At 35.8% G+C, this 14,157-nt stretch overlaps 1 long non-coding RNA gene across 2 annotated transcripts; it reads right to left on the bottom strand.

Moving 5' to 3' along the window:
* Positions 1 to 4,132: 4,132 nt before the first annotated feature.
* LOC140854518 (uncharacterized) lies at positions 4,133 to 6,825 on the bottom strand. 2 transcript variants are annotated; one of them, XR_012137728.1, is made up of 3 exons: positions 6,459 to 6,825; positions 4,422 to 4,681; positions 4,133 to 4,321 (listed from the first exon to the last, which is right to left on the bottom strand). It is a non-coding gene; the product is annotated as an uncharacterized lncRNA (long non-coding RNA). The 2 variants fall into 2 exon arrangements; XR_012137729.1 differs by having other exon boundaries at positions 4,422 to 4,662.
* Between the last annotated feature and the right edge of the window lie 7,332 nt (positions 6,826 to 14,157).

Genomic DNA, 14,157 nt, shown 5'->3' with positions numbered 1-14,157 from the left:
TTGGCATGTGGCTCCCTAGTTTTTGGCACCCAACAGCAAGCCCAATCAGAATACTTCAAACCCATTTCAAGACCAAATTCAATTTGGCTCAAATTGGTTCTAAATTAGCCCAAATCGAATCCGATTCGATCGAATCTAGATGCTAGGGTTTGCAATATGTGCTAGCATGTTCAACTTGCAAACATGGTTTAATCAAATTAAACCCATGATCAATTCTCATTGTGTGTGACCCATTGGATTCCACATCTAGCCAGCAGTGAGTCTGGGTGCAATTTAACCTAATTTGGTTAGAACACAATCGAGCCGACTTAGGTCAAATCAAGCTGACTCATTTCGATTAATCAGAACAGCTTCTAATTAACGATCGAATTAAACTCTTTAATTCGATCAAACTCACAAGACATGATTGATGTCTAGCAATGTATCATGTCTACTTAGAAGATATAGAATTTTGATAAAAATATCAAAAATACCCTTCAGTGGAAAATTACCGTGCAACTTGATCTTACGACATCCTGCATCCCGAATATAAGTTTGGGTATGAAAAAATATCAAACCTAATTTTATATTCATATTTCTCTCGATCAGATAATAATGATTTGATTTATAAAATATTAGAAATATTTCTAATTTTTTTTATAATGCTCTGATCAAAGTCTTCCTGAATCATTATTCGATCGAAGCAGATAGGATACGATCTCCTCTTACTAGGAGTGATCGTTTCCATATTGACCTACTCAAACCTTCATAAGCAATCCACCATATCTAGAACACCCTGTACATGATTAAATCATGAATGAGTATGATCCAAAATATAGATTCATGCTTATAAGGTTCTATGGTAGTCTCAGGTCAAAAGATTTACATGCACAATTCTCACTATGAGAAAAATCTGTTGACATATAGAAAGACTCCATCAGATGTTCTTTAATTGGATCAATTCAGTGAACACATTCTCTAATGAGCACTTACATCCTTATATTAGTATCATACACAAGTAATTGTGAGATCAATTACCCTCTCCACCGAGCATACACAGGATGTACCAGTCTTACCAAAATATTGATCCCTTACTCAATGTTCCATCGACTAGAAATATTTAAAATTAGGGTTTTACGATTTTAGGTCTCGCTGGTATGATCGCATCATACCCCTAAAACTATAGTCCTAATTTATGGGGTTCATCATAATCAAAAAAATAAGACACCGCATATGATGAACTAAATGCCTTTATTTATTTAAAATATAAGTACATGAGTTGTCGGGAGACAAAAGAATATCCATCAAATTACACACTTTGATTGGCTTATAGGCATATTCCTTTCAATCTCCCACTTGCACTAAAGCCAATCGCTCTTATATTTAACCCCATATAATCGAGGTGGCGATCGAACTGCTGCTGTGGTAAAGCTTTAGTGAACGGATCCACTATGTTGTTCTTTGTGTCTACTCGTTCAATAATAACATCTTATCTTTTAATTATTTCACGAACGAGATGGAAGCGTCTCAAAATGTGCTTGGATTTATGGTGAGACCTGGGTTCCTTTGCTTGAGCAACTTCTCCAGTATTATCATAGTAAAGTGGTACTGGTTCTCAATCTCAGAAACAACACCCAATTCAGTGATGAACTTCTTCATCCAGACAGCTTCCTTGGCGGCTTCACTTGCAGCTATGTATTCTGCCTCTGTGGTTGAGTCAGCTATAGTCTGCTGCTTAAAACTTTTCCAACTCACTACTCCACCATTCAAAGTAAAGACATACCCTGAAATAGATTTGCTATCATCTGGATCTAATTGAAAACTAGAATCAGAGTATCCTTCTAGTTTAAGATCAGATCCACTATATATTAGAAAAATATCCTTAGTCCTTCTTAAGTATTTTAAAATATTTTTCACAGCCTTCCAATGATTCTCTCCTAGATCAGCTTGAAATCTACTGGCTATGCCTAAGGCATAAGCTACATCAGGCCTGGTACATACATAGCATACATTATTGATCCTACAGTCGAAGCATAAGAATAGAACTCATTCTATTTCTCTCTTCAGTGTCCTAGGAGACATCTTCTTAGAGAGATGTATGCCTTGACTCATGGGTAAGTAACCTCTTTTACTCCCATCCATACTGAACCTTTTCAGTATTAAGTCAATGTATTTAGACTGAGATAAGCCTAGCATCCTTTTAGATCTATCTCTATAGATCTTAATTTCAAGTATATAGGATGCTTCTCCCAAGTTCTTCATGAAAAACTTATTAGATAGCCATAACTTGACTGATTGTAACATTGGGATATCATTCAAATGAGGAGTATGTCATCCACATACAGAATCAAGAAAATTATAGCACTCCCACTAGTCTTCTTGGATACACACGGTTCATCCATATTCTTGATGAAATCAAACTCTTTGACTGTTACATCAAAGTGGATTTCCAACTCCATGAGGCTTGCTTTAATCCATAAATGGATTTTTTAAGCCTGCATACCTGATTTGGTCTGTCATTTGAGACAAAACCCTCTGGCTGTGACATGTAGACCTCCTCTTCTAGAAAACCATTCAAGAAGGCGGCTTAACATTCATTTGCCATATTTCGTAATCATAGTATGCTGCTATTGCAAGCATAATCCAAATAGATTTGAGCATGGCAACAGCTGAAAATGTTTCATCATAATCAATACCTTATTTTTCCTGAAACCTTTAGCCACTAATCTGGCTTTATAGGTTTCTATTTGACCATCTGCTCCAATTTTTTCTTATAGACCCATTTGCATCCAATAGGGTTTACCCCTTCTGGTGCATCAACCAAAGTCCATACTTTGTTGGTGTACATGGAGTCCATCTAGGATTTCATGGCATCCTGCCATTTGTCTGAGTCCTTACTCATGACAGATTCTGTATAGGTCAAAGGTTCATCATTCTCAATGACTTGGGCTTCATTATTCTCAATAATGAACCCATACCTTATAGGTACATATCGTACCCTATCTGACCTACAGATAGGAGTTATGTGTTCTAGTTCTTCCTTATTTATGTAAATATTTGGTTGAGAAATATCTATTTATTTTTCTTGAATTTTATTAATTTCAATATTTCTCCCACTGTCTCTTTCTAGGATAAATTCTTTCTCCATGAAAGTGGCATGCCTACTTACAAATACCTTTTATTCAGTAGGGTGGTAGAATAGATATCCTATACTATCCTTAGGATATCCTACAAACAAATATTTATCTGCTCTAGCATCTAGCTTATGTCCAAAATTTCTTTTGACATATGCTGAACATCCCCATATCTTAAAATATTTAAGATTGGGTTTTTTACCTCTCCATATCTCATATGGAGTGCTAGATACAGATTTAGAAGGTACTCTATTCAAGATAATTATTGCGTCTCTAAAGCATGACCCCAAAAGAAAATAGACAACTCAGTGAAGCACATCATGGACCGCACCATATCTAATAAGGTACGATTTCTCCTTTCGACTACACCATTTAATTGTGGCGTATAAGGAGGTATCCATTCAGAGATAATTTTCTTTACCTTAAGATGGTCTAAAAATTCACTGGATAAGTATTCTCCTCCTCGATCAGATCGAAGAATTTTTATACTTTTTTAGTTTATTTTTTGACCATACTTTGATACTCTTTGAATTTATCAAAGGCTTCAGATTTATGTTTCATAAGATACACATATCCAAATCTAGATAAATCATCTATAAATATAATAAAATAAGAGTATCCACCTCTGGCCTAGGTTATCATAGGGCCACATACATCTGTATGTACAAGTCCTAACAACTCGTTGTCCTATCTCCATGTCCACTAAATGAAGTCTTGGTCATTTTACCCATGAGACATGATTCATAAGTTCCTAATGATTCATAATCATAAGGATCAAAGAACTTTTCTTTGTACAACTTGTTAATCCTAGTCTCACTGATATGACCAAGTCGACAATGCCAAAGTAAGGTATTATTTATATTATCTCTCTTACATTTTTTATTTTCATCAACATGAAAAATATTATCATTCAAACATAGAGTCAACAAATCATTGTCAAAAATGCCATGGCAAATTATTTCATTAGAAAAATTAATCGAGCAACCATTGCTCATTACAAATATTTGATATCCTTGTTTTATCAATAAGGGTACAGATACAATATTTCTAATGATCTTAGGCATGTAATAACAATTTATTAGCTCTAAGATCTTTCTAGAAGAAAACTTCAAGATATTTGTCCCTACAGCTTCTGCTTAGATGGACTCTCCTCCAGCACCATAGAGCTCGAAGTCTCCCTTCCTCAAACTTCTAATTTTCTGTAGCCCCTGCAATAATTTGTAGATATGAAATCACAGGCGATATCTAATACCCAAGAATTTGAAATGGAAGAATTCAATGATAATATTGTATGTATCTCATACATACCTTTTGGTACATTATTTGCACCAGTCTTCACTGTTGCAAGGTAAACCTTGCAATTCCTTTTCCAATGCCTTGCCGCAGTGAAAGCAGGTCGACTGTCCGGAGGTCTTCTTTCCTTTCTTCCTCTTATTTATACCACCTTTAGGGTTCAGCCTCCTTTTAGAACCCTTTTTGCCTGCCTTCTTCTTGGAGATCCCATCCACAAGAAGAAGAGGAGCCTTGTCCTTCTTGATATGGCTCTTTGCTGTCATGAGTATATTTAACTGCTCAGGCAAGGAAGAATTTAATTTGTTCATGTGATAGTTCATGACAAACTGAGAAAATGATTCTGGGAGTGATTGCAGGATTAGATCCTGACTCAACTCCCCATCCATAACAAAACCTAATTGACCTAATCGAGTGATCAGGTCAATAACCATCAAAATATGGTCTTGTACGGATGACCCTCTGCCATTCTGGCATGAAATAACTATTTAGATATCTCATATCTAGCAGTCCTACTCTGTTTCCCATAAAGCTCTTTTAAATTAAGCAATATGGAATGAGTATCCATGCTATCATGCTACCTCTGCAACTCATTTGTCATAGAGGCAAGTATGATATACTTGACAGTTAAAGAATCATTTTGCCACATCCTATATGTGGTTTTTTCTTCCTCTGTGGCATCCTCCCCAACTGACTCAATGTCAGGGGTATCGAGGATGTAAGAAAGCTTCTCTTGACTAAGTACAATTTTAAGATTTTTCAACCAGTCCATATAGTTGGGACCAGTCAATTTATTTGTATCCAAAATGGAGCGAAGTGAAAGTGAAGAAGCCATTAATCTACATAATAAAGAACAATATATAAGCAAACAACTCAAGATGATATGCATAATTAAATTAGGACTTTAATTTAATTATTTCTTTCACTATTTTATCAAACATTATAACCCTCTAGTATGATGTTCGAGAAAACCTTGATTGATTTTCTTAGTGGGATTGAGACCCTAATTCCTTATAAAAGATCTTATGGTTGCACAACAAACCTTTTATAAGTTTAAAGGTAGGAAACTCTTTCCAATTGCATCTCATGCAATTCTCAATAAAAAACCTGGCCTCTAAAACATTAATAGCCTTGTGTTTACACAACAAACCATAATGTTTTAGTTAAGTAGGACCCTTCATTTCAATATAGTCAAAATACAATATAAATGCTCTTATGGTTACACAACAAAGCATTATACTCAAAAATATTGTAAGCATCTTGATGCACCAGAATAATATTATGTCAGTTTCCATAATCGATCTTGTGGTTAAACAACAAACCTAATATGGTTCGTGACATAATAATGTCCTAGCATGAAGGAAGGCCATAATGTAGTGAATATAACACCATGCATCCCAACCAAGAATTAAATTAATCTGATCAGCTAGATAAGTGGGAGAGAGGTGGGGGTCCCTCGTTGCTTTCCTTAGACACCAATAAATTGGCCAGGTCAGACAATGGAACCAATTAGAAACCACGTTCTCTTTACCAATCATGAACCACTTTCCTAGACACTGATTGATCAATTAGACATCTGGACTGGTTCTGCTATTGGTTAATTACACTACAACTTAATATCATTTTATAGAGGGCTTTTCAGGTCTCAATGCATATTTAATTTCTATATCATACTAAATACATGAATAAAAAAATTAGCATCATAGTGAACACAATTCAATATGACAGGGCAACATTCCATAATTATATACATCATAATTTAATTATGAAATAATGAATATGATCTCATCATATTAATATCATATATAAAAATTATAAATTATGATTATATCATATTTATAATATTGCCATTAAATCATTAACATATCATCATATGATTTAATTCTAACAAGGTCGCTCTGATACCACTGCAAGGTTTGTGGTCAAGGCAAAAGCATGGATTTCAAAGCAATTATTATGAAATTATGAAATCAAAACCTACCTCCAAGATCACCTTATCAGAATTTAAACCATATAATATGCATTAATATCATAATATAAGGTATAGAAACATACCTCTTATCGCTAAACCCTAATTTGTGCTCGATCGCCAGCAGCAGTCCGTAAGGGTTTCCACCAGGTGCCCACGTGTTCACCCTCAACAATGATCCACATGAGGACTCGATCAACCCACTAGAACGTCTTTAAAATTTTTCTACAATTAAATTCTAATTTATCAGAATTTAAATGCTATTTGGGCAGAACCTCCTTTCTTGGCTTTGCTATCACCCTGTTGGACCTTTTCTTGCCTTCCTTTCTTGCTCCTTGTCACCTTAATTTTTATTATAATTCTTTAAGCCTTTTGGAAGACTTCTTATCCTTTATCAGAACCTTGTCTAGGCTAGAGAAGAAGAATAAAGAGAATTGGACAAGATGAGCCTATTGTAAGAAAGAAGGAAGAGTTTGGAATGAGCGATGACTCCTCGGCATGCACCCCTATTTATATTGCACGTAGGGGTGCAAACCAAGCATCTCACGCCCACTCACACCTTATCTCATGCCTCCTCTCAATTTTTCATACCCCATTTGATGAGAAAAAGCCATGTGGACATCAAAGTTGGGTTGAAGAGGTGCCTTATTTCAGAAGCACTCTCCAAACTCAACTTACGGTGTTCACATGAGAAGTCGCAATGCTTCTCTTATTGGTGCCATCAACCCATGCCTTTGGATCTGGAAGGAAGCCCATCCAATGGCCAAGATAGAGGGTGCCAACTTCAGGAAGGGCACAAGAGATAAGGTGCGTGGAACAAGTCAAAACAACCTTTTAATTTGAATTGGTCAAGGGGCGCTTCCAAAGGGTGGCGCATGGCTTTATCCTTATCTCTTCTCCTAACTATTCTACGAAGAGTTTAATACTCAGAAGGACTCTTAGATGCCTCCTAAGAGTTCTAAAAACCTTTCATAGAATAAAATCCTCAGAGAAAGTAGATAAGACCAAGTCAAGGGGGGCGCCAACTCTATCCATGCGCCATGTGGCATATGCGCATGGATTTAAATTCACACGCCAAGAGATAGACTCTTAGGCATGTGGTTCCCTAGTTTTTGGCACCCAATAGCAAGCCCAATCAGAATACTTCGAATCCATTTAAGACCAAATCCAATTTGGCTCAATTGGTTCTAACTTAGCCCAAATCGGAACCCGATTCGAATCCGATTCGAATCTAGATGCTAGGGTTTGCAACATGTGCTAGCATGTTCAACTTGCAAACATGGTTTAATCAAATTAAACCCATGATAAATTTTTTTTGTATGTGACCCATTGGGTTTCACATCTAGCTAGTAGTAAGTCTGGGTGCAATTTAACCTAATTTGGTTAGAACACAACCAAGCCGATTTAGGTCAAATCAAGCTAACCTGTTTCGATCAATCAAAATAGCATCTAATTAACGATCAAATTAAACTTTTTAATTCGATCAAACTCACAAGATATGATTGACGTCTAGCAATGTATCATGTCTATCTAGAAAATATGAAATTTTGATGAAAATATCAAAAATATCCTTCAGTGGAAAATTATCGTGCAACTTGATCTTACGATCATCCTGCATCCCGAATATAAGTTTGGGTATGAAAAAATATCAAACCTAATTTTATATTCATATTTTTCTCGATCAGATAATAATGATTCGATTTATAAAATATTAGAAACTATTTTTAATTTTTTTTATAATGCTTTGATCAAAGTCTTCCTGAATCATTATTCGATAGAAGCAGATAGGATGCGATCTCCTCTTACTAGGAGTGATCATTTCCATATTGACCTACTCACAACCTTCATAAGCAATCCACCATATCCAAAACACCTTGTACATGATTAAATCATGAATGAGTATGATCCAAAATATGGATTCATGCTTATAAGGTTATATGGCAGTCTCAGGTCAAAAGATTTACATGCACAATTCCCACTATGAGAAAAATCTGTTGACATGTTGATAAGACTCCATCAGATGTTCTTTAATTGGATCAATTCAATGAACTCATTCTCTAATGAGCACTTACATCCTTATATTAGTGTCATATACAAGTAATTGTGAGATCAATTACCCTCTCCATCAAGCATACACAGGATGTACCGATCTTATCAAAATATTGATCCTTTACTCAATGTTCCATCGACTAGGAATATTTAAAATTAGGGTTTTAAGGTTTTAGGTCTCACTGGTATGATCGCATCATAACCCTAAAACCATAGCCCTAATTTATGGGGTTCATCATAATCAAAAAAATAAGACACAGCATATGATGAACTAAATGCCTTTATTTATTTAAAATATAAGTACATGAGTTGTCGGGAGACAAAAGAATATCCATCAAATTACACATTTTGATTGGCTTATAGGGTATATTCCTTTCAGATTTGACCTAATTTTTAATTAGACTAAGATGTATGTATTCTTAATTGGTCTAGAAATCTTCATTTTCATGGTGCACCAAATCCTAATAGGATTAGGATTAAAAATTATGTTTGACTCAAGCACCAAGAAAGAGTCCAATTGGACTAGGACTCCTCCTCCAATTAGGAGACATCTAATCTAAATTAATTAGGCTCCAAATCAGATTTAGATTTCTATTTATTTGAGTCTAATCTGGTCCTAATATGATTAAGATTTATTGATATTTTATTGGGATTAAAATAGCCATCTAATGATAGAGTCCCATATGTTTCAAACTTCTTTATTCCATGTGCCAATAAGGACTCCATGCCATATTCTTTTTGTGCACCCTAAATAGTGCACACCCTACCAGATTTTTGATGCCAAAACTCCCTTCTTTTGTGCATGTAATAAGCCCCTTAAGACCCTTTCTACCATGTGAAACCTGGGTGGAAAAAGTTTTGATATGGGCGGCATCTAAATTGGAAGAGTCCTAATAGTTTTAGACTCTTTCTTCTATTCAAATCAGGACTTCTTTTGGCCTATTTAAACCAGCACCTATAGGATGGTTTGGGGTGATTTGTGATCAGGTTTGATGCCCCAAAACCAAGGGTGGTGTGTGTGGAGAAAAGCAAGGGAGAATGGGGCAGCGTCCATGGTTTAGGCATGAGATAATTAGAAGAAATCCCTTCTTCCTTACATTGGTTGTTATGACAACCTCTTCTCTATCTATTGTCCATGTTTAGACATGGATGTCTCCTCCTCTCTTTATCCAAAACTTAGACAAAATTTCTACATCTCTATTGTAGAAATTTGGTGCATGAATTTTAGAAAGAAAAGAGAAGAAAGAGTTCTTCTCATGATCTCTAGCATAGAGATCAAGATCCTCCTACATCTTCTTATTCTCTAAGAGTGTCTTAAGAGAAAAGAAGATTTTCAACCATCAAGATACAATCTTTGCAAAAGAACTAGCACCCCAATGTGATCAAAAGACTTCTGATTATATCAGAGTCTCATATAGATATCTGTAGAGGTCGGATGCTTGTGCAGCTAGAAAGAACCTTCGAAAGATATCCATGATCATCTGTTCGTATTGAAGATTGATCCATGTCCAGGTTTGTTTTATGTTTATTTTTTTTTATTTGATTTCTGTATCTAAATCTTATCTCACATTTGATGATGCTGTTATAGTTTGAAGATATGATCTTATGCATGCTTAGATTAAATTAGATTTAATCTAAAACTTTTAAAATTCTGCTGCATACTTATTTTGTAAATTCATGCATGCATGAAACCATAAAACTACAATAGTGGTATCAGAGCCACATCATATGCATGAGATTTAAATTTAGATTTAAAATCTGTAGAGAAAAATTTTAGATCTGAAAGTTTTTGATGTCGTTCTGATATAAGGTTGCCCTAACATAATTTGTTATGCTGTATGGTTGTCTTAAAATGATGTTAAAATTTTTAATTATATTAAATTTCTAGATCTAATTTTTAAATTATATGTGATATATGTTATAGCCCAAGCCCAAGCCCATGACATCAAGATCCAAGCCCAACAAAAAAAAAAAAAAAGAATAGAGTAAAATCGGGAAGAAGACTCCCGATAGGAGTCTTCTTCTCTAGCGAAACTCGAGCGATTTCGGAGTCCTAGGACCTCTCGAAGTCCTAGGACCCTCTATAAGAAGATCTCCCCTCTCCTTAGAATCGACCATCGGCCTCCTCTCTCTCTCTTTCTCTCCATCTTTCTCAATCGGAGCCGCGGACACCGTTCGTTTCTCGCCATGATTTCTCATCGATGAGGTCACCGGAGGCCGGGGTGAGTCTTCCTCTCCTTCCTCTCTTCCTTCCCTTTCTTCCTGTACTTTTGCTTGAGGCTGCCGACGATGAGTGTCACCGATTTTCGATCGGGAAGGAGACTCTATTTTGGGCCTCTTTTTCCTGGGATTTTCCGACGCCGGCGATCGAAATCGACCGCCGGCCATGCTCCTCCATAACCAGGGGACCAGTCTCCCTCTGCTGTTGGTCTCCACCACGGCGGCCATGGCCTGAACGGCCCGGCCAAGGAAGGGCATTGCCGTCCTCTGTTCCAGCACGGGAAGAGCGAGAAGAAGAAGAAGAAAAAAAAAGAGAAGAAAAGAAAAAAAAAAAGAAAAGAAAAGAACAAGAAAAAAAAAAGGGGGAGAGAGAAACTCTCTCTCTCTCTCTTTTAGATTTTTAGGATTTATAAAAATAATTAAAAAAATAAAAATAAAATAAATAAATAAATAAATAAATATAATTAGAATATCCATGCATTAGTCCGAAAATTCTGAATGCTATTGTCAAGTTGATCCTCATGGGGACATTAGATTTTAATAATTTTAATTAATTTTAATTTGATAAAATTTTGATTAAAAATATGATATTTGACGTATCAGGTTTAGAGAAGGATTTTCGAGATTCCAAGAATTTCTAATTTGGATTTTTTTTGAGGTAAGTAGTGTTTACTTTTATTGAATTTATCTGGTAAGTTATAAAATTTTAAATTAAATAAATTTATGCATGCTTCTAATTGAAATTATTTATTGAAATAATTGTTGAAGTTATTTATGATTAAAGTTAATTGTAGAAATTATTTATGATTGAAGTTAATTGTTGAATAATATTATGATGATGTATGATCACAAAGAAATGATATGGTTGATTTGACTTGAATATCATTTATTTATATTATTTTGAAAATAATATATGAATTGGAAGACAATATGAATTTGACAATCTGATGTGTTGAGGACCCGCCAATGGGGGCATATACGTTGGCAATTGACCGTCCTGAGGATTTATGTCACCAGTGAGACTAGCGACATGTCGCCAGATAGACCAACGACAAAACCGCCAGCGAGACCAGTGGTTCCAAAGGACTTGGCTGCCAGATGATTCGCAGCCCACCGCAAGCAGATACGCGGTATTATGACCCTGCCACAGGGATAATGTGGTCATAGTCATGGTTGGTAAGAAGAACTTAAGAAATTGATGAATTTAAGATGAAAAGCATAATTTGAAATTATGATGAATTGAATTTTGTATATGATTGATAGTATGATTATGATTTTATGAAACTACATATTGATTTTGTTATTATCAGTAAATCGATATGTATAATATTATTTGCCTGATTTATTCAGTTAAAGGTATACACTGCTTACTGGGCTATTTAGCTCATGATGAGTTTTATATTTTTTTTACAGATCCAAAAAATTAGCATGATGCGGGATTTCGGTTGGGAGAGCGATTAGAGATGGAGTTAGCTCATTGATTTAAGATTTTCTCAGAATTTATTTAAGACTTTTAGTTTTATTTTTAGTATTGACTTTGTCAGACAGTTATTTTCTTTTGAACACTAAGTTTTGATTTATTATTTGAACTAAGGTTTGATTATTAAATATTGAAAAATTTATTTAACTGTTTGTGAAGATATTATGATGAGATGCCTTGCATGCTTATGGAAAAGTATTCTATAAGTATGCGGTGGTTCCATGTCCCTCAATTCAAATCTCGGTTGGGGGCGTGACAATTAATATGGTATCAGAGCATAAGTAGATAGATAGAGACATGTAGAATAGAGTGAGAGAGTGATGGGTAGACATTAGGAAAATGAAAGGTTAGTTATGATGATTATGATTTGACTTGTCACAAGTTATAACCTTATTAAGGATAAGTTATTATCTCAAATCTAACATAGGTCAATATGTCTCCACGACGAGCGAGGAATACTCAAGGAGCGGTAGGAGGGACATCAAATCCACTTGGCGATAATACTCCCCAATTAAACAGTGGCACAACTCAGCAGGAGGGAATCCTTGATTCTATCGAAAATACTCCGACAGTACAGGAGGAGCCGAACATGACTCAATAATGCAAACTCTGATCGGAATAGTTCAAACACAGCAACAGTTACTTCAACAACAACATGCATAGCCACGTCAGTATTTTTCACCGACACCTGGACATGGAGAACATCCGATGCAGAGAAACAATATCATCGAATTTAAGAAGCTAGCTCCTCCAGCCTTCAAAGGGACCATCGAGCCACTGGAAGCAGATAACTGGATTATGGAAATGGAGAAGGCATTCACCGTGCAAGAATGCCAAGATGAAGAGAAGATCCACTTCACAGCATATCTGTTACAAGGCGAGGCATACAACTGGTGGCGTATACTGAAACAAAAATATGAGCATGATAGGATACCACTCACTTGGGAGAGATTTCGAGATGAATTTTTTGATAAGTATTTTCCCCGAAGTGTCAGAATACAGAAAGAACAGGAGTTCATTCACCTGAGACAGGGGAATAGATCCATTGCAGAATATGAAGCTAAATTCACGGAGTTAGCCAAGTTTGTTCCAAGATTAGTTGAGATTGAGCAAGACAGAGTACACAAATTTGAAATGGGACTGAAGACAGAAATCAGAAAATAAGTTGTATCCTATGAGCTAACTACCTATGCCTCAGTTGTAAATAAAGCCCTAATCATTGAGAGAGAAGTTAATGAAGCTCATGCAGAGCGAGAACGGAATCAGAAGAAGGAAATAGGTTTAGTGGAACTCAAGGATGAAATCAGAACAATAAGGTTCCAGTAAAGAAGCCAGCAATTGATAAGAATCGTGAGAATGAGGCAGCTAGATGTTCGAGATGCGACCGAAGAGAGCATGAGACTTCTAATTGCCCATGAAATACCGGTTCGTATTTTAGATGTGGACAGAAAGGACACAAGATTGCAAATTGCCCCCAAATGGACAAAAATAGATCAACACAAGCAAAGGACGGAGGTCAAAGGCCGAAAACTCAAGGAAGGATCTATGCACTCACACAACAGGATGCTCAGGCCTCCAATGCTGTGGTGACAGGTACCATTCCTATATCTGGTATTCATGCTTCAGTTTTGTTTGATTCTGGTGCTACACACTCCTTTATATCCACTACTTTTATTAGACAACATGATATAGTATGTGAACCTATGAAAATCAAATTATATGTTGAGACACCAGTAGGTGGTATTTTGAGTATCGAAAGTGTGTGCAAGTCATGTAGTATTAGAATAGGAGAAAAAGAACTACCGACAGATTTGGTGGTCCTGGATATGCATGATTTCGATGTCATTCTAGGAATGGATTGGCTGGCTACTTATCATGTCTCTGTGGATTGTCATGGAAAGAGAGTGAACTTTCACATATCGGGAGAATTAACTTTTAGTTTTGATGGAAGTACAGGAACCACCCCTCCACATATTATTTCATTTGTGCAAGCTAGACAGATAATAAGAAAGGGATGTAGAGGTTACCTAGTATCA

This window comes from Elaeis guineensis, unplaced genomic scaffold (assembly GCF_000442705.2).
Source record: "Elaeis guineensis isolate ETL-2024a unplaced genomic scaffold, EG11 Super_Scaffold_1000033, whole genome shotgun sequence".
NCBI lineage: Eukaryota > Viridiplantae > Streptophyta > Magnoliopsida > Arecales > Arecaceae > Elaeis > Elaeis guineensis.
The sequence above is the reverse complement of the archived record's forward strand: the minus strand, read 5'-3'. Positions and strand labels throughout refer to the sequence as shown.